General features: G+C 45.1%; 1 protein-coding gene across 1 annotated transcript in view; it reads right to left on the bottom strand.

Annotated features, from left to right (window-relative positions):
• Window positions 1-12,852: 12,852 nt before the first annotated feature.
• LOC121821101 (uncharacterized) overlaps window positions 12,853-21,244 on the bottom strand; it is an 83,298-nt gene continuing 74,906 nt past the window's right edge. The window contains exons 7-9 of the mRNA XM_076547156.1: window positions 14,005-14,024; window positions 13,527-13,684; window positions 12,853-13,048 (exon numbers count right to left, since the gene is read on the bottom strand). The gene's annotated coding sequence lies outside the window, so the exon portion shown is untranslated. The remainder of the gene's footprint in view (window positions 13,049-13,526; window positions 13,685-14,004; window positions 14,025-21,244) is intronic.

The raw sequence follows: 21,244 nt of genomic DNA, 5'->3' as shown, positions 1-21,244 counted from the left end.
CTTCCTGGGACACCTGAGATTCTATCTGGTTTCCAGCCCTGGTCCACATTGGTCCCTCTGCTTCTGCTTCCTCCAGACCTCTAGGTATAGAGGCCATCACTTGGGCAATTCTGAGCTGCTCTTTACCCTCCACTAGGGTATTTGGACCCTCCCTCCTGCAGGATCATCTAGGCAGGAGGAGACTCTGGGTTAATCCCCTGTATTGTATTGCAACACACACACACACACACACACACACACACACACACACACACACACACACACATTATTTGAGCTGGGCGTGGTGGCGCACAGCTGAAATCCCATAAGACTCTGTGGCAAGAGCATGACTCCTTAAACTCCCTTCCTGGAACTCCCTCTCCTCCTACTCTGCTCCTACAGCAAGAGATGACCTTGACTCGGACTCCTAGTTCCTAGCCCTACCCAGCCCTGAACAGAGGCACGCTCAAAGCCTCCTTTAAATAAAGTACAGATTCCTCTTCTCCAGTGTCCCTTCTACCTATGCAGCCTCCGGGAAAGGCCTGTGGCCCCTGATGAATCTTAGCTTTGAACAGATTTAGACAAAACCAACTTTTTTTTTTGCTTTTAGTTTCAAGAAATTCTAAGCTCCTGGTTTTGCCCCCTTAAAACGACATAATTATACTTGCTTTTATAAGGGAAACATGAGTGAAACAACCTATTTGGGGATCACAAAAGCCCCAATAGGACTTGGGACTGCTGTATTTTGTGAAATCCTTGTTCCCCATAATCATGTTGCCAAGTAACTAGAGAGCGAGTTCCAAAGGTGACAAGAGATTGAAAAGGGAGAAAAGAGCTCAGGTGTTTGGGGTTCTGTTCATTTGTCACCTCTTCAAGTGAGGCCGCTCCTGTCCCCTCTCCCACTGCAGCCCCTACACCACACCCTTCACCTTTTAAAGCCTCTTGCCAGCTTGCTTTTACTTGGTATCACCCATTTATATTGCTGTCCCTCTGCTCTTCGCTACCCACTGTCCACAGTCCTGTCCCCATACACACCAGTTAGGATGCAAGCTTGAGGAGCGGGTAGACTTGGACTGGTCACCGTCAAATTCCTAGTGATTAGAGTATGTCATAGATAGATTAGAGGATGCCAGTATTAGTGTCAGGAAACAATGAGGGAGAGAGGGAGGGAGGGAGGGAGGGAGGGAGGGAGGGAGGGAGGGAGGGAGGGAGGGAGGGAGGAGGGGAGGGGCAGAGGGGGCTGTTGTCTGGCCATCGCTCTCTTGAATCAGCTTTCTAAACTTCCCAAGGCGCCAAGAGTCTCCAAAGGCGTTGCCCAAAGCTTGCCATCTTTTTTCTTTCAGGAACCAAGTTTGTATCCACCTCCGCCTTTCTCCCACCCCTTAGCTGACTCCTGACTCAGGAAGTTCTTGAGAGGCCACAGGCCTCTGCTTAAGGGTTTGCTTAGCAGGGTACCTCCTCCAGGGAGAGCCCAGTGTTCCCTAGGGCATATGCTTCTGGACCACTAGGACCACCTAAGCCTTCCTCTCCTCTGCTCACCTCACAACAACGTGGGGGAGAATGGGATGTCTTGGGCCAGGAGGACGAGTCATGGGCCAGACAGCATTTCAGTGTCTTCAACCAGGGCTACACCCTGAGGTCTTCATGTTGGCTCACAGCCCTCACCCCCACAGGGACAGCCACAGAGGCCACCTCTTCCGTGGTCCTCCCTTACATATGGGCTCTTACATGGCCATGCTTGCTTTCCTCTTGCCTTTGAGCTTATGAGCATGATGTTGAGGCATCACCCCCCCCAATGTCCTTCTTATCTCATATGCTTGGCAAACTTCTTCCTTTCAAGATTCAGCCCAAACCTGGAACTTGCCTGTGGCACCTCCTTCTCAGTCTGGATTGATCCTCCTCCTCCTCCCAACCCCCTGTGTTTGTCACCCTGTATCATAATTACAAGCTCCCTCCCCTTTCACCCCCTTGCTTGGGGGAGTGATACTGAAAACAAAAGCCAGCCCTGTCTGGTGTCTGCTGTCCCTGCTGTCCCGGCTGTCCCTAGTCCAGGGTCTGAAATGCGGTCATAAAATGAACATTTGGACATTCGTTTATTCATCCCACATGCTGGAGCAGGCACTAAAAGTACTAAAGCACAAACATCAGACACAAACTCTGTCCCCAAGGGGGTCTGCATTATAATTGGCTGGGGGATAAGCAGAGCAGGCAGTAACCAAGTAGATAAGTAATTGTTGTTATTATTAAGGTCATGAAGGAGATAAATAGTATTTTGATTAACGTTAACAGAGGGGTGTTACTTTAAGAAGAATAAATAGGAGAAGCACAAGAAAAATGTGAATGGATGATGGATGGATGGATGGATGGATGGATGGATGGATGGATGGATGGATGGATGGATGGATGGACAGACGGGTAGGTGGGTGGATGGATGGATGGATGGATGGATAGACGGATGGGTGGATGGATGAGATTATAAACGCAATGAAGTTGGGTCCAGAGTATAGCCTAATCACTAGGAGTCTCTGTAACTTGGAAGAATTTCTGTCCCTCAGAATCCAGCTAGCAGCGGAGATTTAAGCTTGGCTTTAGAGACAGATGGCAATGCAGACTAATTTACCCAGAAGTCTCCTTTCTAGTTGCTTATCTGGTGGGTCAGTGAGAGGGGTAGGGTTAGGATTCTGGAAACACTATCAGGATAAAATGCAGTTACTCTGGAGTTCACTGTGCTCCAGCCTAGAGGTAGGCCCTGGAGACAGCATTAAAAGATGCATGGAGTTCCTAGGCAAGCCCCTGGGAGGCAGAGGTATAAACAACTAATGACACAATAGAAGGACAGGGACAGGGACAGATGCACAGGACTACAGAAGCACAGAGGATGGGCAGAAAGCAGACGGTAGAGACAGACAAGGAGAGCTGAGGCTTAGTTTGAACTAGACTTGCCTGAACAAGAGTGGCTCCACTGAATAGGAGCATAGGAAACCAGGGAAGCAAGGAGCCACATGCAGGCAGAGGCCAGGTGTGGTGGGTGCTGCAGTGTGGAGGTGGAGGGAGGAGGAAAAGGAAGAGGCTGGGTCCAGCCAAAGTATGCTCAGGCAACAGGAATGTCAGTCATCCTTAGAGAAGACAGCCTGCAAAAGGTCAGAAAATGCACATTCAGATTCAGAGTCAGTATCTGCAGGAAACAGGACATCATTGTCCCCACCTTCAGGACAGCGACTGCAGGACAGGCCCTGCTCCCGGGGCCACCTTACCTTAAGGAATACAAACTTCTGGGTGCGGAGCTGGTGGGCGGGGAATATCTGGGGAAACCTTGGAATATGAAGGAAGTAAGAAGAGGAACCGGATGCCTGACTCCCTCAAGCACAGACGATAATCTTGAGTCTGGGCCCTAGCAGCTCCTGGCTCTTCCACACGACCCAGGAAGAGTTGTGTTGGACCAAGAGGGGTGTGAGCAACCTCTTGTTCCTCTTGGATGTGTTTATGATCGACCAGTCCCTCTAGCAGGTACAGGAAAGTGCCAAACCATGCCTTTAAGAGCAGTCATGCATCCTGGAGCTTCTGACAACCATGCCTGCATCCAATAAGGATGGCCCCTGCACTCTCTTACCCTTGGTTTGCCTTTGAGGGGTTCTGACACCAAGACCTCCTGGCAAGGGGTCTCAAAAGGCCAAATCTAGTGCCTTGTGGGAAATGATGGCAAGTGGAGGTATCCAGCCGGTACATGATTGTTTTGCAATAAGGAAGCGTGACTATGTACGCACAGCGTGTTTATGCGTGCTGGAACCTGGGTACACACAAAAACACAGAGCCTTTATGTGTAAACATTGGTTAGAGCAAGCACTTGGGGGAATAAATGTCTAGAGAGGTGCCCGCGCAGCAGCTCATACCTCGTAACTTAGTTGATCATGAGCTCACCCACACACACTCACACAGATCACAGGGAAGGCAGAGGACAGGTGCGCACAGGGTTGTGAACCCTGCCCAGCCCCGCCCAGCCATCCACATGGAGCTCCTGCTTCTACTTCCTCATGGAATTTCCTGTATCATGAATCTGGACCATCCCTCCTCCCACCCCCCTCCCACTATAAGCCCATCCCTGTCTTGCGGCATCTTTTTCCTCCTCTGGGGGCAGCTTCCAGTCTCAGAAATCCCCAGGTGTGCCCTGAGCGGTTTGAGCTGTCCTTGGATCAGAGCGCTGCTCTCCAGAACACGAGCTCAGCTCAGGTCACATTCTGTGGACGGATCCCCAACCTTGTCACTGCAGCATGGGAGGGTCGGGGTGAGGTAGGAAGTAGAGCCAGCCATTGGTGGTTTTCTTTCAAAACTAGAAAGCAGAGGGCTAAGAGAGAGGAGGTAAGAACAAAAACACCCAAGGAAAGGAAAGAGAAGATAATGGGGGAACGCCCCGTCAATGAAGAGGTGAAGAGAGCCCAATGGGACGGAACAGAAAGCTTGCTGGAAGGGAGCTAGGGCTGCCCTCCACGCACTGGGCTGAACACTGAAGACGAGGAGGGGTCAGGAAGCCAAAGGGGAGAGATGAGTTGGAAAAGCCGGCTGCAGAGAGAGTTTAAGCAATCAGGACTTGTTTGGGGACAGTGGTCTTCAAACATCAACGAGTATAAAAATCATCGGGGAGGCTTGTTAAAACACAGAGCACCAGGGTGGGGATGTCACTTGGTGGCCACAGTGCTTGCCTGGCATACACAAAGTCTCGTATTCAAACTTCAGTTTGTCACACAGTAGACATGCTGGCACATGCACAGAATCAAGCATTTGGAAGGCTGAGGCAAGAGGATTAGAAGTTTTAGGTCATCCTAAAAGTTAGAGCAAGTTGAAGGCCAGTCTGGGCTACATTGAGCAAGCCGGAAGTGTCCTTAGAAGGAGCAATGTGGCACGTGAAACTCTGAAGCAATTACCCTCCGAACTTGAAGCTTTAAAGGCTCTACTTTGACATCTATCTACTTTTTTTGGCCATAAATGCAAAAACTGGGCTCAGCAGCGTCTGTTTCTGTGTCCCATGCCTATCTGACAGTGCGGGGCAGGTGCTTGCTTACCACAAATTTTTTTGGCTGTGATCTCAGAGGTGAAGTTATAGGAATTCCAAGAACCCTTTTGTTGAAAAAATTCCAGAAATTTCTGAAATTTGGTACCCATCTTGGTCTACTTTGACAGATTCTTATATCCTGAGGCAAAACCCTAACAAAATGCTTATCCTTGGCCTGGCTCTCAAGGTCACTCAGAATCCTGTCTCCGGTGGTCTGTTCTGGGGCACTGACACTTCATGTATCACCCTAACTCTGCCTCTTTGCTTTTGTTCACACTGATCACCGACATCCAGAGTTCTCTTCCGCCTTTAAACCCCATTCCATTCAAAAGGCATCCTGCGCATCTTGCCGTTTCCACAATGAGCATCTTACAGCTCCCATCCACTCTCTGTCCTCCAGGTCCTCCCTCACAGAGTAGATGTAGTGTGCCGCCTAATTTGTACCTGATCCCGTTAGTTTTCACATCTGTTAGTCTTTTTTTTCCCCCTATGAATAATGTCAAAGTTTGAAGATGACGTCTGGGTGCTCCTGCTTCATGCAAAGGGCCCTTTTAAAGAGAAGTTAAACTAGACAGACACAACCCCAAATGAACAATGCACTGGGTTCTTACAGGCATCCATCCAGGAATGGCATAACAAAATACCACAGGCTGGTTGGGTTAAATAACAGAAATTTAGATTTCTTACTGTACTGGAGGCTCGAAGTTCAAGATAACAATGCTAGTATGTCTGGTTTCTTTGGTGGTCTCTGTGTGGCTTGCAGATAGGCCCCTTCTCCCATCCACATTTCTTTCTCTTATAAGGAGACCAGTCAGAACAGGTTAGGGTCCACCTGGGTTTCCCCGTTTAAACTCGATCACTTCTGTAAAGGCCACATCTCCACATACATGTCATAAAGAAGTAGGAATTAGGGGTTGAACTTATGAAATTGAAAGGTGGGGTATAATCCAAATCATTATCCATCATCCCCCAAATCATTCCAGTCCCCTTGACCATAGTTAGAGTTGGGGTAGATGCATAGCCCAAAAGCAGACAATTCATAGGCTAGCTAGTTATCTGCCATGTGGCTTTATGTAAAAACTTTGTCCAACAAGATACAATGGTAATTGCCTAGAAGAGTTACTGTCTTTCTTAAAGAACCTGAAATGGAGAACATAAAGAAAAGCAGCCTGTGGTTCACAGAGGAAAGACAGAAATGTTAACAGTTGTGGTCTTCATCTCTTCTCTCCCATTCGGACTTGCTATACACTTAGCTCCTCAGTTGCCCAATGCATACCCATTGAGTATGGTTCATTGGCGACAGACCCTATTAGAGGTCTACATTTCCAGCATAATTTTACCTCGGACACCAATAGCACTCGCCTCATCTCTGAACAACTAGTCCTTGCTCCTAGTTTACTCAAAATCAAAGTTTTCTACATTTACTTTCACCAACGGCTAAGTATGGTGCCTCACCCTTGTGTCCCCAGTGTCTGGGAGATAAAGATAGACCAAGAGTTCAAGGTCACCCCCCACTTGGCTCCATTGGGAGTTTGAGGCTAGTCTATTAGGGCTGGAGAGGTAGTTCAGTGGTTAAGAGCACTTGTTTTTGCTGTTCTTGTAGAATACGTGGGTTTGATTCCCAGCACCCATAGGGTGACATACAATCATTTATAATCCTGCTTCCAGGGGGATCCAATGCTCTCTTCTGGCTTTGATGGGCACCAGGCATACATACAGTACACAGAAACACATGCAAGCAAGTCACCTACACCCATAAAATAAAATGCCTCTATTTGGGGGCAACTATAGATATGACAGTTACATATTCTCAAGGGCTCCTAAATTCTACCTGGAACATCAGATAGAAACTACCGTCCTGTATTGATCACACTTAAGACAAAAAACAAACAAAAAACAACCTTTTCCTGGGCCTGCATAGTGATTCGGTGAATTATAAATTCAAAAATGGACAGCTTATCTCTGTGCTAAGATCTGGACTACCAGCTGGGATGATGTGGCTCCTGTGGATTATTGGAATGTAGGAGAGTGGGATCTTGTGAAGGATGACTACTCAGAGTCGTGGTCCATAGGGACTGTTGGCTAGGAGGATCTCAGCCAGGGCAGTCAACGGGACTCCTTCACATTGCCTCTCCACATAGCTGTGTGGGCGGCAAAGAGAAGAGCCTACAGGAGAACTCATAGGATATGTTAGCCTAGTTTTCAATGGAGATTCCTTTCTGCTGCTCGGTTCCAAGGAAAGGGGTGCGGGCTCTGTCCCTCAAAGACAGTCAAGATCACATTGCAAAAAAAAAAAAAAAGTATTGCCATGACTATAACTGGAAAGAACAATTGTTTAGTCAATTTGTTTAGCTTATCTCTCACACCTGCTAAATACATGCCCCTGAGATTACCAAATCTCACTCTATTCTGACACCAGGCCCTTATTTAAATCAAGTACCTCAGATACAGAAATTTGAGTTCCTTCCTCAGTCTAAACAGTAGGGTAAAGTTACTGAACACACACCCCCAATTATACAATAGTTTGACGTAGCTATGGTGGACGCTCCTCTTCATAAAGGAAGGAAGCAGGAGGTGCCTAGCAATCATGGGTCTGGAAACACAGAGGGGCACACACTGCCGGCTGTCCGTTAAGGCTCTTGGTCTGCTGCTTGTTCTGAAGCTCTTGGCACTGCCCTCAGGGTCCTTGGCTCTGCCACTGAGTAACTTGCTCAGGCAGCTCATTACATAGAGAGAGAGTCCAAAATCATCCCATTTCATTTGTGCTGGATCTGAAGCTTTTGGTGCAAGCTGATATAATCCTTTTTAAAACTTTGTGAATTGGGGGTGGGGGGTATCAATTTATAATTTATTCGGTCAGACTCTAAAAAGTCACACCACAAAAATTGTGACTAGTTTTTCTTTCTCCACTTTGGGCTCCCTGTGACATTATATGAGGCAATACTATCCATAAGGTTCTTACGTCTTTCTTCTTTTAACTACACGTATTTGTTTGAGGTGGGTGCACTTTCGCTAGGGCACTTGCGTGTTGGTTAGAGGACAGCTAGCAGACATAGTTCAGTATGCTCCTTCCACCATGAAGGTCCCAGGGCCAGACAAACATCATCAGGCTTCACTCTGAGCCATCCTACCAGCACCCCACCCCTTTTCTATCTTTTCTTGTCTCTTGAGAAAGGGTCTCCCTAAATAGACTTCAGGGTGACTTTGAACTCATGACTCCTGTCTCAACCTCATAAGTGCTGGAATTGTAGGCATGGGCCACTACCACCGACTCCCATATTATCCTTACAAGCCCTATTGCCAAACAGAGGGGGAGTCCGATGTTAACAGTCCTTCTGAGGCGTCTTAGACAACAGTGAGGTGGGGAAGCGACACCAAAGGTCTAATACAAAAGCTACATAGACATCTATTTGAAAAAGCCAAAGGCAAGCTCTCTTTGGAAAAAAGCTTTACCAAGGCTGAACCACGGGACTCTCAGGTCATTAAACTCGAGTTGTGACCAGTGAAAATGACCAAGCATACAAGAAGTCAACACTAGTGACAACACATTTAGATAACTAACAATTGCAAACATTAGAACTATCAAATTAAAAGAGAGAGAGAGAGAGGGAGGGAGGGAGGGAGGGAGGGAGGGAGGGAGAGAGACATAGCCCAGGCTCCAACTTGCTACCTGTCTATACCTCCCAAGTGCTTAGATTACAGGAGCATGCCACTATATTCAGCTACTCTCTCTCTCTCTCTCTCTCTCTCTCTCTCTCTCTCTCTCTCTCTCTCTCTCTCTGTCTTTGTCTCTCTGTCTCTCTCTCTCGATATATATATATATATATATTACATATAAACATATATAACATATATATGCATGCTAGGTATCAAATTCAGGGCCTTTTTATTACTAGGCAGACATTCTACCAACTGAGCTCCATCTCTGACCCAGAAAATAAAATTTTCATAAAATAAAATATTTAACAGTAGATAACTTCAAATAAGAAAGTTTGGTATACAAGAAACCAGCAGCAGTGAAAACCATTGGTGGTCACCCCATCAACTGCTTCTTCACTAACAGCGGGAGGGAGGGAGGGAAACAAAGTGAAATGGAGAGATCTGGTGCTGGGGCCGGCTGTGCCTCCTACTGGGAAGCACTAGGGAGGATCCAATGTCACATACGCAGAATTCCTGCCCAAAATTACTGATCAGGTTTAGACCATGGAAAAATGCTTAGAAGAAGCCGAATTGAGGAGTCAGTTTGGCGTGGGCTCTTCAGAACTTCAGGATTAAGGAGAGAGTTTTGTAAGCGGAACTCAGCAAGTGCCCTTGGCTGTCATAGCTTACTCTTCTGTTGCTGTGATAACAGGGTTTATTTCAGCTAACAGTCACAGTCCATGGCTGAGGGATGTCAGGGCAGGAACTCAGGCAGGAACCTCCGAGCAGGAACCAAAGCAGAGACTGGAGAGGAGAGCTGCTTCCTGGCTTGCTTTCTGTAGCTTGCTCAGCTTATTTTCTTACACAACCAAGGACTCAAGGGAGGTATCACCCACAGTGGACTGGCCCTCCCCCATCAACCATAAAAAAAAAAAAACAACAACAACAAAAACCACAGACATACCCGAAGGAGGCAATTCCTCAACTGTGTTCCCTCTTTCCAGGTGACTTCAGTTCTTGTCAAGTTGGCAAACGAAGGTAGGGGGGGACAAATTATATATATATAATTATTGGAGCAGGGGCCTAGGGAAATGGCTCACTGCATAAAGCATGAGGACTTGAGTTCAAATGGCCAGAGTGTAGAACTGGATGTTGGAGTTCGTGTCTGTAATCCCAGAACTTCTGTGGTGAGGTGAGAGCCAGAGACAGGAGAATCCTTGCAAGTTCTTGGACCAATGAACAACAATCAATTCTGTCTCATTCATGCATGTGCTAGCGCATGTGCATACCTGTACTTAGACACACAAATGTGCACACTTACACACACGTAAGCAACTCGTTTAAAGCAGTTGAATTTGGCCTGGATGTCAGATGGAAATTGTGTTTTCAATGTGGAACTTTCTGAATCTGATACTTGTGTTTTCATTACATCAGAGGATGCCCTTGTTCTTAGGAAACACGTGCTAAGATATTTCAGATAACAGTAATTGAGTTCTGTGTGAAAAGGACTCTTCAATGGTACACTGGAAAATGGTGTGAGCACGCAAGTGTGAGGGGTGAACAGAAAGACCAGTGTGGGAAAGTGCTGAAAGCTGGGGGACTCTAGATCAGCGGTTCCCAATTTGTGGGTTGTGACCCTTTTGAGGGCAAATGACCCTTTCACAGGGGCCACATGTCACATATCCTGCGTATCATACATTTACATTACGATTCATAACAGTAGCAAAATTACAGTTATGAAGTAGCAACGAAAATCATTGTATGGTTAAAGGTCATCATGACATGAGCAGCTGTAATAAAGGTGGCGACGTGAGTAAGGGTGAGAATCAGGCTCTAGATAAAGGGTGAGTGGACAACGCCAACTTTTCCATAGGTTTAGATTAAAAAGTAACTAAGTAACAGGTCGAGGAAAACACTAGCCACAAAGAGAATGCAGAAGATGCAGCGTTGGTTCCCTGCTGTGTTAGGACCTCCCGCTCCTGAGTGAGCGCCATGCCTCCCTGCCTGCCAAAGCAAACCTTTCATTACCCTCTTTGGGAAAGGCCAGGCCAGATGAGGTAATTTCCCCAAGGCCACAGAGAAAAGGGTTAAATAATGCCTTGAATAAACAGAAGCTGCAAAGCCGAGCTTCAGACGCATCTTTGCACACATTTCCTGCCAACATGAAAAAAAAGGGGAAATAACTACTCTGCCCTGGAAATTGGAGATGATCCCAGGAAGGGAACACACAGATAAATACTGTGGCATTGGGTGTGTTGGAGCCGTGGGCTTGAGGTGACGTTCTCTGGACTTTCCTTTGACAAGGGTTTAGAACTCTCTGGCCAGGGGAAGAGAGGAAAGGAAGATGAACTCTGCTCTGGGCCATGCTACAGACACCAATTTAGAGGGTGTGGGGCAGACCCGTGTCTCTCAGCTGTACACTGTCCTCTTATCGCCATCCCCTGCAAAAGTCAAGCAGACAGCGTGTCCCAGCCACTGATCAGTCCTCTGTACTTGAACTTATGTCAGGGGCAAGACACACTGTCACTTGAAAGTCCGAGAGGCCACCCCAAGGACAGGCCACCATGAAGCCAGAAGAGTGCAGCATGCAGTGTGTATTCACACAGCCTTAGGTCTCAGGGGACTGATGGCGGCAGGTAAGACTGTTTCCTTCTTCCTTCAGGAGTAGGCGCCTCTGCGAAGGTCTCCCGGGATTCCAGGTTCATACTTGAGCATTTTCCTTGTGGCTTCCTTTGGTCAGAGGTGACTGGCTTCGAGTTCTGCTTCTGTTAGCTCTTGGCAGAGGTGTGATCTTAGTTTGTTTGGTTGGTTGGTTTTTGTTTTGTTTTGTTTTTTTGTTTTTCGAGACAGGGTTTCTCTGCGTAGCTTTTCGCCGTTCCTGGAACTCACTTGGCAGCCCAGGCTGGCCTCGAACTCACAGAGATCCGCCTGGCTCTGCCTCCCGAGTGCTGGGATTAAAGGCGTGCGCCACCGCCGCCCGGCCCGGAGGTGTGATCTTATGTACGACATATCAGACAGCACTTCTAGAATAATCTGTTAAGCTTTCTGGCATCCTGAAATGGCTCGTTCGGGGAGAGATACCCGCCATCTTAGGAAACAGTCTGGCATGTGCTGATATTTTATAATTCCAAAGTCTTGTCAGAAACAAGGGGCATATTGTAGAAGAGTACCTGCAGCGCTCACAGGAGCTTCCGGAAGGGAAAACTAGACAGCGATAGAAATGCCTAAGAGGAGATGGCTTTGCACGGTGACAAAAGAAAATATAGGCTCCAGACTGACAGGAAAAAATGGCCTAGATCTGAGCCTATGCCTGGAAGGTCCCAGGCAGGAGGATTGCCCTAAGTCAGAGGCCAGCCAGGAGTACATTAGTGAGTACCAGAGTGCCTAGCCAGTCAGTCAGGGATTTTTTCTTTCTTTCTTTCTTTCTTTCTTTCTTTCTTTCTTTCTTTCTTTCTTTCTTTCTTTCTTTCTTTCTTTCTTTCTTTCTTTCTTTCTTTCTTTTTTTTTTTTTGACAGGATTTTTCTGTTTAACCCTACTAGGTGTCCTGGAACTCCCTTTGTAGACCAGGCTAGCCTTGAACTCACAGAGATCTGCCTGCCTCTGCCTCCCAAGTGCTGGGATTAAAGGTGTGCATCACCACTGCCTAGCTGCCAGTCAGGGATTTCTAATAGGACTCTGCATCAAGTAGTAGTAGCAGTAGTGATATAAGGAGAACATCCTGATCTCTCCTCTTCCTCCTCCCCCACAGTCTCTATGGCAACACAGAACTGGGTGGAAAGCTGAGTCATTACTACCATCACAAAGGGACTTCAGCACTCCGTCAAGTGCGCAATGTGGTCGGGGTCAACGTCCCTTTACTGTTGATGCAATAAGTACAACTCTTACCTCAAAGGGGATTAAAAAAAAAAAGTTAGTTATTCTAGAGCCAAAAACGAGAGACTATGGCCTGGGAACAGATTCAGGTTGCCCAAAATTCCATGTTCTGCATGCAGCAGTTTCATGAGGTTTTTATGGGAACAGAACAAAGAAGGTCATAAAGAAGGTCATAAGTCAATACACTTCCCAACACACCGGTGAAACATCAGGTAACCAGGCTACAATAAACCAGAGAAACCTCTGCTCCAGGCCCCAAATGATATCTAAACACTTTGAGCTTTGGGGTTGGTGGGAGCGAAAGGTCTGGTAGTACAGTCCAAAAGATTTATCTAATAGTCACAAGGGTGTTAGGTCACACAGAAGGGCGCAATAGATGGCTGTTAAGGGAGATAAAGACAGCACAAAATAATTTGCAACGTCCCAACCACTCTACATCATTCAAGTCCTACACAGTCCATCAGCCTTGGTATTCACAGCTTCTTTCCAGGAACTTCTGTTCATATTATCTAGTCAGAGTGAAGAAAAAAATAATAAAGTTTATTATTATCACTACCATTAAGTAGGGAGACAGCTCAGTAGCTAACCCCCCAGCACCCACATAAAAATGTTGGGTGCGACACCATATGCTTGGAATCCCAGTGCTGGAGGAACAGAGATAGCTGGGCCCAGGCCTGGGCTTGCTCAACAGCCAGCTTGCCTACTTGGCAAGTTTCAGGCTAGAAGGAGACCTTGTCCTTTAAAAAAATCAAATTATCCTAAATTTAACATTTGTTTCAAAGTGGACAGATAACACAAGGTTGTTCCATGACCTCTGCATGCACATGTATGTATTCACTCATACAACGTGAACGTGCATGCACATACACACACACAGTTAAATTCATCATTTTATATTAATTTCAAAATTTAGAAATTTCATCTTCTATAGTATACTATATAAGTTGGGGATATAAAAATAACAGTCCTTCCTCCCAAATGACTCACAGTAGTGTGGAGATGAGCCTTCATAAAACCACGGAACCATTAGACAGGGAGAGAACAATCCAGGAAGAGGGAAGAAAAATCATGATGAACCGCCCAAGAAAGGATGAGAACAGAGATCCATACTCAGGCCAGAGAAGGGAAGGAAGAGGGCAGATGACCTGTAGCACAGTGCACAGCAAGGTGGTCAACATTACAGACTTTAGAATAGAATGATGTCAAGTCATGATGAGTTTATAATCTCGGAAACCTTCAAAACTTAGATTGAGGGAAAAAGTAAAATTCGAGAATCATCAGATTAAGGATCTGTAGGAAAGTACTTAATTACAACACTAGCAGTTGGCGTAGTCTTTCTCTGGATATGCTTTCCGTTAAGTTTGGCAACTAATGCCTCTGTCATTCACTTTTCAGAACAAAGCCCAGTGTTTCATGCTAAGTGAAAAAAGCCAGGCATAGGAAGATAAATACTACATGATCTTACCTCCATGAGAATCCTTAAGACTAATTCACAGGAACAGCAGAGAATGGAGGTTGCCAAAAGTGGAGTGTTGGGGGGAAGAACATGTTGATCAAAGAACATGAATTTCAGTTAGACTAGAGGAATAAGTTTAAGACATTTACTGTACATCACAATAACTATAATTGATGATAACATATCTGACTTTAAAATTGTTAATGATATAGGTTTTAATTGTTTTCAACACACACACAAAACATAAGTGTGTAAAGTGAAGTATAGATTACATAGCTTGATCTATAAGTTAAATAGCGTGATATAAAATGCTTATATATCAAAATGTTATCTTATATCATAAGTATATATAATTGCATATCAACATTTAAAATATTTTCATTAAAAATAAGTATTTTAAATATGTTAATTAAAAAGTCAATATTTTTAAAACATAAATAATTATTTATATATTAATATAAGGCAATGAGATATTTAGGTTACCTTAATATTATATTCAAAATATAAACACAGAGATAAACCTAGAAAATAGATTTAAGAAATAAAAGCACCTGGGTTAAATGCCTTTTGTCAATGCTAACTAGTTTTAATTATGACTTAGTTAAGGAGACCTGGGCTAGAGCCAGGTGGGCTCCGTGCCTGATGGGACATCTAGGCGAGTGTTGGCTTTACCTTGAGTGTTAGAAATGGTGACTCGGCTGTATCGGTGGCATGTCGGCCACCATCACTAGAACTAAGGTCCTAGCAGACTCTAATACTGTCGGTCCCAGAGAAGCCCCTCCTCCTGGGGCAAGCTTTAGGGAAATACAGAGAACCTGGACATAGATAGGCAGTCTCTCTTCCACACTGTCTCACCCATGAGAGGTTATCTGTGGTAACTAAATTTTCCTCCTCTCTCCCTTCCAGAGCGCTCATACGTAAGCATTTTTCTGTCCCTCTGAAGTATCTTAAACGGTCTTTGATCCTTTTAATCTGTAAATGTTTAAGAAATCCAATTCAAATTTTAGGCAAAGCTGGCAAAATTTTTTAAAGGGAATTACAAAATAGGTTCTCTATTGATATCTAACTCTTTTCTTCCTCAGAATTTCTTGCCATTGGATCTCATTTGAAGAAAAAAAAAAAAAAGAACAAAAACTAGTGGGTGTTTCATGGGACATTCTGACCAAGCAACTTCTGTCTCTGGTAGTAAGTGTCTAGTCAGAAATTTCTCTACTGAAAAGGTCACATTAAAAAGGCTGCTAGTTTATTCAAGTTCACAAGTCTACCATTAGGCTATGTAGCCAGTGTGAGTGGCGAGTCTGGCACACTCTTGGGCATCCTCCAGAGCTCAGCTTTCTCGGTTAGGTCGAAGTTCCATATCTTATCTGGGTCGTGGCCATCTGAGCTCTCCTCGCCTCGGTTTTCTCATCTTTGAGATGGGGGGAGGTGGTGATAACGACTCCTTGGTGTGGTCATTAAATCTGTTGACATGTGGAGGAGACAGAAGCACCGAAGCCGCATCCGGCTGGAGAGGAGCCCCCAGGTGTCTGGCCAGTCTAAGAGGAGGCCTAGAGGACTGCCCTAGGTTGCCACAGCAGCACATCGTGTGGGTTAAAAGGGCCAGCCAAAGCAACACACTTTGGCCCTGGAACCAGAGCCAGCCAAAGCAACACACTTTGGCCCTGGAACCAGAGCCAGCCAAAGCAACACACTTTGGCCCTGGAACCAAAGCCAGCGAAAGAAACGCACATTGGCCCTGAAACCCAAGCCGAATCTGCCCCGGACCAACTGAACATGAAACCAAGCGATCCCTGAGCAGGACAACCAACCAATCCCTGAGCAGAAAACCAACCAATCCCTGAGCATGAAATCTAGCCAATCTGAACTTGTCTAAGTTCAAGGAGATCGAAATCTGACCAATTCCTTCCCTGAGAAAGCTTCACCCTGGAAAAACTCTGCCCTATAAAAGCCCCTTTGCCTGTTTAGATGGGAGCTGTCCTTCTCCACCCTGGCAGAGGCAGCCACTCTCCCGGATTCCTCCTTCTCAAATAACTCTCCTGAACGAGTTTTGGGTGAAGATCTTCTTTCGCCAGTGTGGAGCAGAATCTCTGCTCGGATTAGGGGATCAGAGCAGAAGCAACTGACACCTCTGCTGGGAAACTCCCTTAAGGGAACAGAGAAGAAATAACGACTTTTCTCTGCAGCTGGAGCAGGTTGATACATTTCTGCAAGGGTTTCCCCTTAGCAGAGTGAAGCAGAAGTAACAACTTGAGCCGGAGCTAGGAAGAAAAGAAACGGATACCTCTGCTGGGAAAATCCCTAGGGAGCAGAGCAGAGTTCAACTGCAACCACTCTCTCTCGAAGAGGAGCAGGATTGCCATGTCCTGCAGGGAGACCATCCCTCCCCAGACTCCAGCTGACATCCTGAAAAGTCAAGATACCTTTACCTCCAGAGCTGTAGGTGCCCAGGATACCTCCCTTCACAGCTGTAGGTATAGCCTGACTTCCCAACAAGTCAGAAAATCCTTCCCTCCAGAGCTGTAACACTTGTAGGTATAGCCTGACTTCCCAACAAGTCAGGAAATCTTTCCCTCCAGAGCTGTAACACTTGCACAACAGACGAGTGATCCTGATGCCTGAGACTAGCAGCCCCAATAGCTATCTGTCAAATATGAGGCAGGTCAAGTCTATCACCCCTACCACTCAAGAAGGTAGATACTTAAAATTATCTGTATCCGTGCATTCTTTCTACAGTCTTACTTGATGGCCTGTTGACAAGGATCAAATACAATGAAGACTTCTTTTAAAATGCCCTGTTCAATATTCACCTGAAAACATGCAGGCCCATACCATCACAAAGCACACTAATAAAGGCCTCCTGCAAACTTTTGGTAATTAGAGATCCATGCATTCCTTTGTTTTAGATTTAGGGCTTTCTAAAATATCTCATATGTATCAACTTAGATAAATAAAATCGATGACCATAATTTTTATGAGAAACTTGTTAGAGAAAACATGCTTATTGTTTTCCTCTGGCTGTTCTGGTTAATTACAGTGTTTCGGTTGAACCTCGACAGGTGGTGCTTATAAACACGCCCTCACACCCAGGGGAGGCATGGTAAATGCCTTCCTGAGGAATTAAACTGGCCTTGGCAAGATGGCAGCCCTGGAGGAAACATATCAACCCAACATAAACAAGAGGTGACAGCTTGTTGCACAGACCGGTTTCCAGGAGGCGGACTTTTCCTGATCCCAAGTTCACAGTCCCCAAATCCGCTGCTAACTGACTTGGAACTTCACGTTGGTGTAAAATAGAGAGCTGACCACACTCACTCTCTGTTGGGATGGTAAGCATGGAATGAGCCAGTGTGGTCAATGTCCGGAAGACCCTAGGTTTGTAATGTGATCGTTTCCCTCGTTTGGGCTTCATTGCGTACTCAACTCTGTGTACTCAACTCTGCAGAGAACACAAAGACCAGTTCCCGCCAGTTGTCAGGCATTGTCAAACATTGGGCAAAATGCTTTGTTTATTTTGTTATTTAATCTTTAAGCAACTTGGTGAGGTAGATTTCTTAATCCTATTTTTCAAAGAAGGGAACTGAGACTTAGGTGGTTTTTCTTTAGTGTCACAAACCTAGAAAACCCTTTCTCTAGAGGAATTTAAAAAAAAAAAAGGAAAGGGTGCTGTTTAATGTCAAGCTCTTGGGACAGACTAGCGAGCCTGGGAGGCTCATAACCAAGATAAACCTCCCAGTTTGGGGGTCAGCAAGTCTGGGATAAAGGCCCTTGTCCTTTTGGTGTCTGGTGACAGCCTAGCTCATGGGTGGTCATCCTATTATGTCCTTGCATAGTAGAAAGGATGAGAAACTCTCTGGGGTCTCTTTAATTAAGGATTCATCTATTTACAAGAGCCCCACTATCAAGAACTGATTATCTCCCAGAGGCCCAATTCCAAAGACTGTCAAGTTAAGGGTTAAATTTCAACATATGACTGTGTTAGTTATTTAGCAGCGCTCTTGCCCTGTGAAGAAATGTCACAAAACACGACAGAATCCACTAACAAGAGTTTTATTAAGATAAAAGAGACAGACGAGTGCTCAGGCCTGCGGAAAGGCACGTGTGTGGAGAAGAAGAAGGAGAAGAAGGAGGAAGCCAGGAATATGGCGCCAGCTTATAAAGGCTGGGTGGTGCATGTGTAAACAGGTCGATGGGGCTACTCCATGCATGCGCAGATCACATGGTTGCATTGTGTACTCTTACGCAACCATGCAAAGCCATGGGATTCTGGTCATGCAAGACCTCTTGACCCAGAAATGGCTATTTTGACCTGGAACTGGCTAGGCTAGGCGGAAGTGTCTAGGTCCGCCGCGCAGGCACAAACATGCCCAACCGTGGGTCGTGTTGTGAATCCATTAGACTGGATAAGCATTCTGTCTATTGTCTATTTATATTCAAATGTCTCCATAACTATGTATTTGCTAACACATAAGTCAAATAAATTCAATATAAATATTTATGAGATGAAGTGTTTGTCAGGGTATGAGTCTCATAAAATTAATAACTATAAAAAACATGGAATTTGTATGCCTTTTAACCCAAGAGTTATATCTGATACCCTACATCTATTGGAAAAAATACATTAGGATAAAAGTACCATGATAGGAAGCTGAAAAGACAGTTCAGTGGTTGAGAAAGTGTATTGCTCTTTCAGAGGACCTAGGTTCAGTTCCTAGCACCCATACTGGGAGGCTCACAATCACCTATAATTCCAGCTCCAGGGGATCAAAACTCTGTTCTACCCTCTGTGGGCACCTATTAGGCACATGGTATACACGCATACACTCAGACACACAAACATAAAATAAAACAAAATAAATCTAAACAAAACATTTAATGTACCATGATATACATTACAATAATGCATTGTAGCATCTTTTGATTACAACATAAAAGCCTTTCGGCATGAAACTAAACAGACCATGTAACACAAATAATAGGACACAGTAGAACCTTTAAAAGAAAAATGTAGCAACATAGGAAAGCACTATCCAAGATATACATCTCCTTTGTAATTGTAATCTTACATTAAACAGAACAAAGGCCTTTCTGGGCGGGCAGTTACTGAGAGGAAAGGGGTCTTATCTGTCACATGAAAAAGAGAATTGCTTAGGACAATGTGAAAAGATGAGAAAATCTACCAGGGTGGGTGGAACCATGGAGGAAATACCCACAGTTGTGGCTTCAGACCCCTGACCACGGAATGACCCCCTTGAACTGACCTAGACTCCCCACCACCTGTCCTGAGATTGCAGCCAAGAGCCTCCCTTGTGACCCTGACTTGGGCCTTGGACTCTGGTTTCACTGAGCCTGACAAATTCAAAATGCCGTTGAACTGGTCAGGGCTGAAACACCGTGACTGCTTTAGCGTCTGGATATTTTGTCTTAGTTTCTTACTGACACAGTATTTCAGGGAACTGAACTTTGGTAATTATGCAGCTCTAAGTCCTGGGGCCAAGCAGCTAAGAATTGGAAATTGTTTCAAATTTATTTGCCAATGCAATATATATATATATATATATATATATATATATATATATATATTGTTGCCTTGTTTTGATTTTTTTGAGATAGGGTTTCTCTTTGTAGCCTTGGCTGCCCTCAAACTTGCTTTGTAGACTAGGCTAGCCTCAAACTCACAGAGACCTGCCTGCCTCTGCCTCTCAAGTGCTGAGATTAAAAGTGTGCACTACCACCACCCAGCACCAATCCAAAATTTCTAAATTAATTAATGTGATGTATGTGTCTTTGTGAGTTTATGGACCTGTGTGTAGGCATGCTCCTGTACACATATGGAGGCCAGGCAGGGATCATGCATACTCATCTATCACACTCCACCTACTCTTCTGAACCAAATTTTCTTCCTGAACCTGAGGCTCCAATGTCATTGGCTGTAAGCCCCAGGGATCCCCCTGTCTCTACCCCTCTCAGAGCTGGGTTTATAGGCATGTGAGATGCTCAGCTTGTTAAATGGGTGCTGGGATCTGAACTTTGGTCCTCTTGTTTACACAGCAAGTGCTCTTAACTGCCGAGTCATCTCTCCAATCCATTTTTTAATTTTGCTATTAGTAGTTTATAGGTTGTTGTTTTTTTTTTTCCTGAATGTCTAAATTTTTAAGTACCCTGTTTGGTAGGCCTCTAGCTGGTACCAAGGAAGGCTCCACTCGCTGTTTCTTAGAATTATCTGAATTATTTTCCAACTATTGATACAATATTATTTGAAAAGCATATGTGTCCCTTGAAAGGAAAACATTTAAAACCACAGCTTGAGAATCTAGCTAAGTAAACCCTAGAAGAAATCCACTGGGTTACTTAAAATATCTCCTCCCACATGTATCTAAGACAAACAAACAAAAAATGCCCCATAACTCCATATTTGCTACTGATGAGGAAAACACACTGTACTTTCTAGTAATGAACTTGGTAAGGGGCTGGGGAAATCGATTAGTCAGTAGTCATTAATGTTTCCATGAGGAGCTCAGGTGCATCCCCAGAAGCCACAGTTGTGTAAAAGCCAATGTGGTAGTGTGTATACTTGTAACGCCAACACTGAGACTGTAGCAATGGAGAGCTCCCTGGAGCTCACTGTCCAGCCAGCCAGCCTAGCCTAATTGGCCAGTGAGAGACTCTTCCCAAAATCAAGGAAGACAGCTTCCCAAGGCTGTCCTCTCGCCTGCACACATGTGCACACACACTCGCCCACACATGAACACATACACAAGAATTTTGTGAGTTAAGACACGAACTACAAAATGCATAGGAAATTCGTACGTTTTTTTCCCCTCACTAGACCCATGTCTGCAAAGCATCGTGGAGAAATGGCACGAACAGAGAATACACTGGAAAGAAACAGGCAGGCCTGGGTGTGACGGATGATGTGACTGTCACTGTGAGGCACAGAGAGCAAAGTGTGTTTCACAAATCTATTTAAGAATGGGCCAAAATACATTTGCCTGGCACAGAGGTATTAGAGTTCATGACTGTGAATAGATAAACCACTTGACTCTGAACTCGGTTTCCTAACATGGTAAAGGAAGAATGTGGCAGGACAGGAAATATAGCTCAGTGGCAGAACACTCGCCTAGCATTCGTGACACCCGAGGTTCAATTCCCCAGTATGGGGTAGGGAGGGGGGAGCTATTAAATGGGAGAATAGATATGAAAATTATTCACTAGCTTAAAGAGTTAAGATTATCAATAATTGGGAAATTAA

This window comes from Peromyscus maniculatus, chromosome 11 (genome assembly GCF_049852395.1).
Source record: "Peromyscus maniculatus bairdii isolate BWxNUB_F1_BW_parent chromosome 11, HU_Pman_BW_mat_3.1, whole genome shotgun sequence".
Taxonomy (NCBI): domain Eukaryota; kingdom Metazoa; phylum Chordata; class Mammalia; order Rodentia; family Cricetidae; genus Peromyscus; species Peromyscus maniculatus.
The sequence above is the reverse complement of the archived record's forward strand: the minus strand, read 5'-3'. Positions and strand labels throughout refer to the sequence as shown.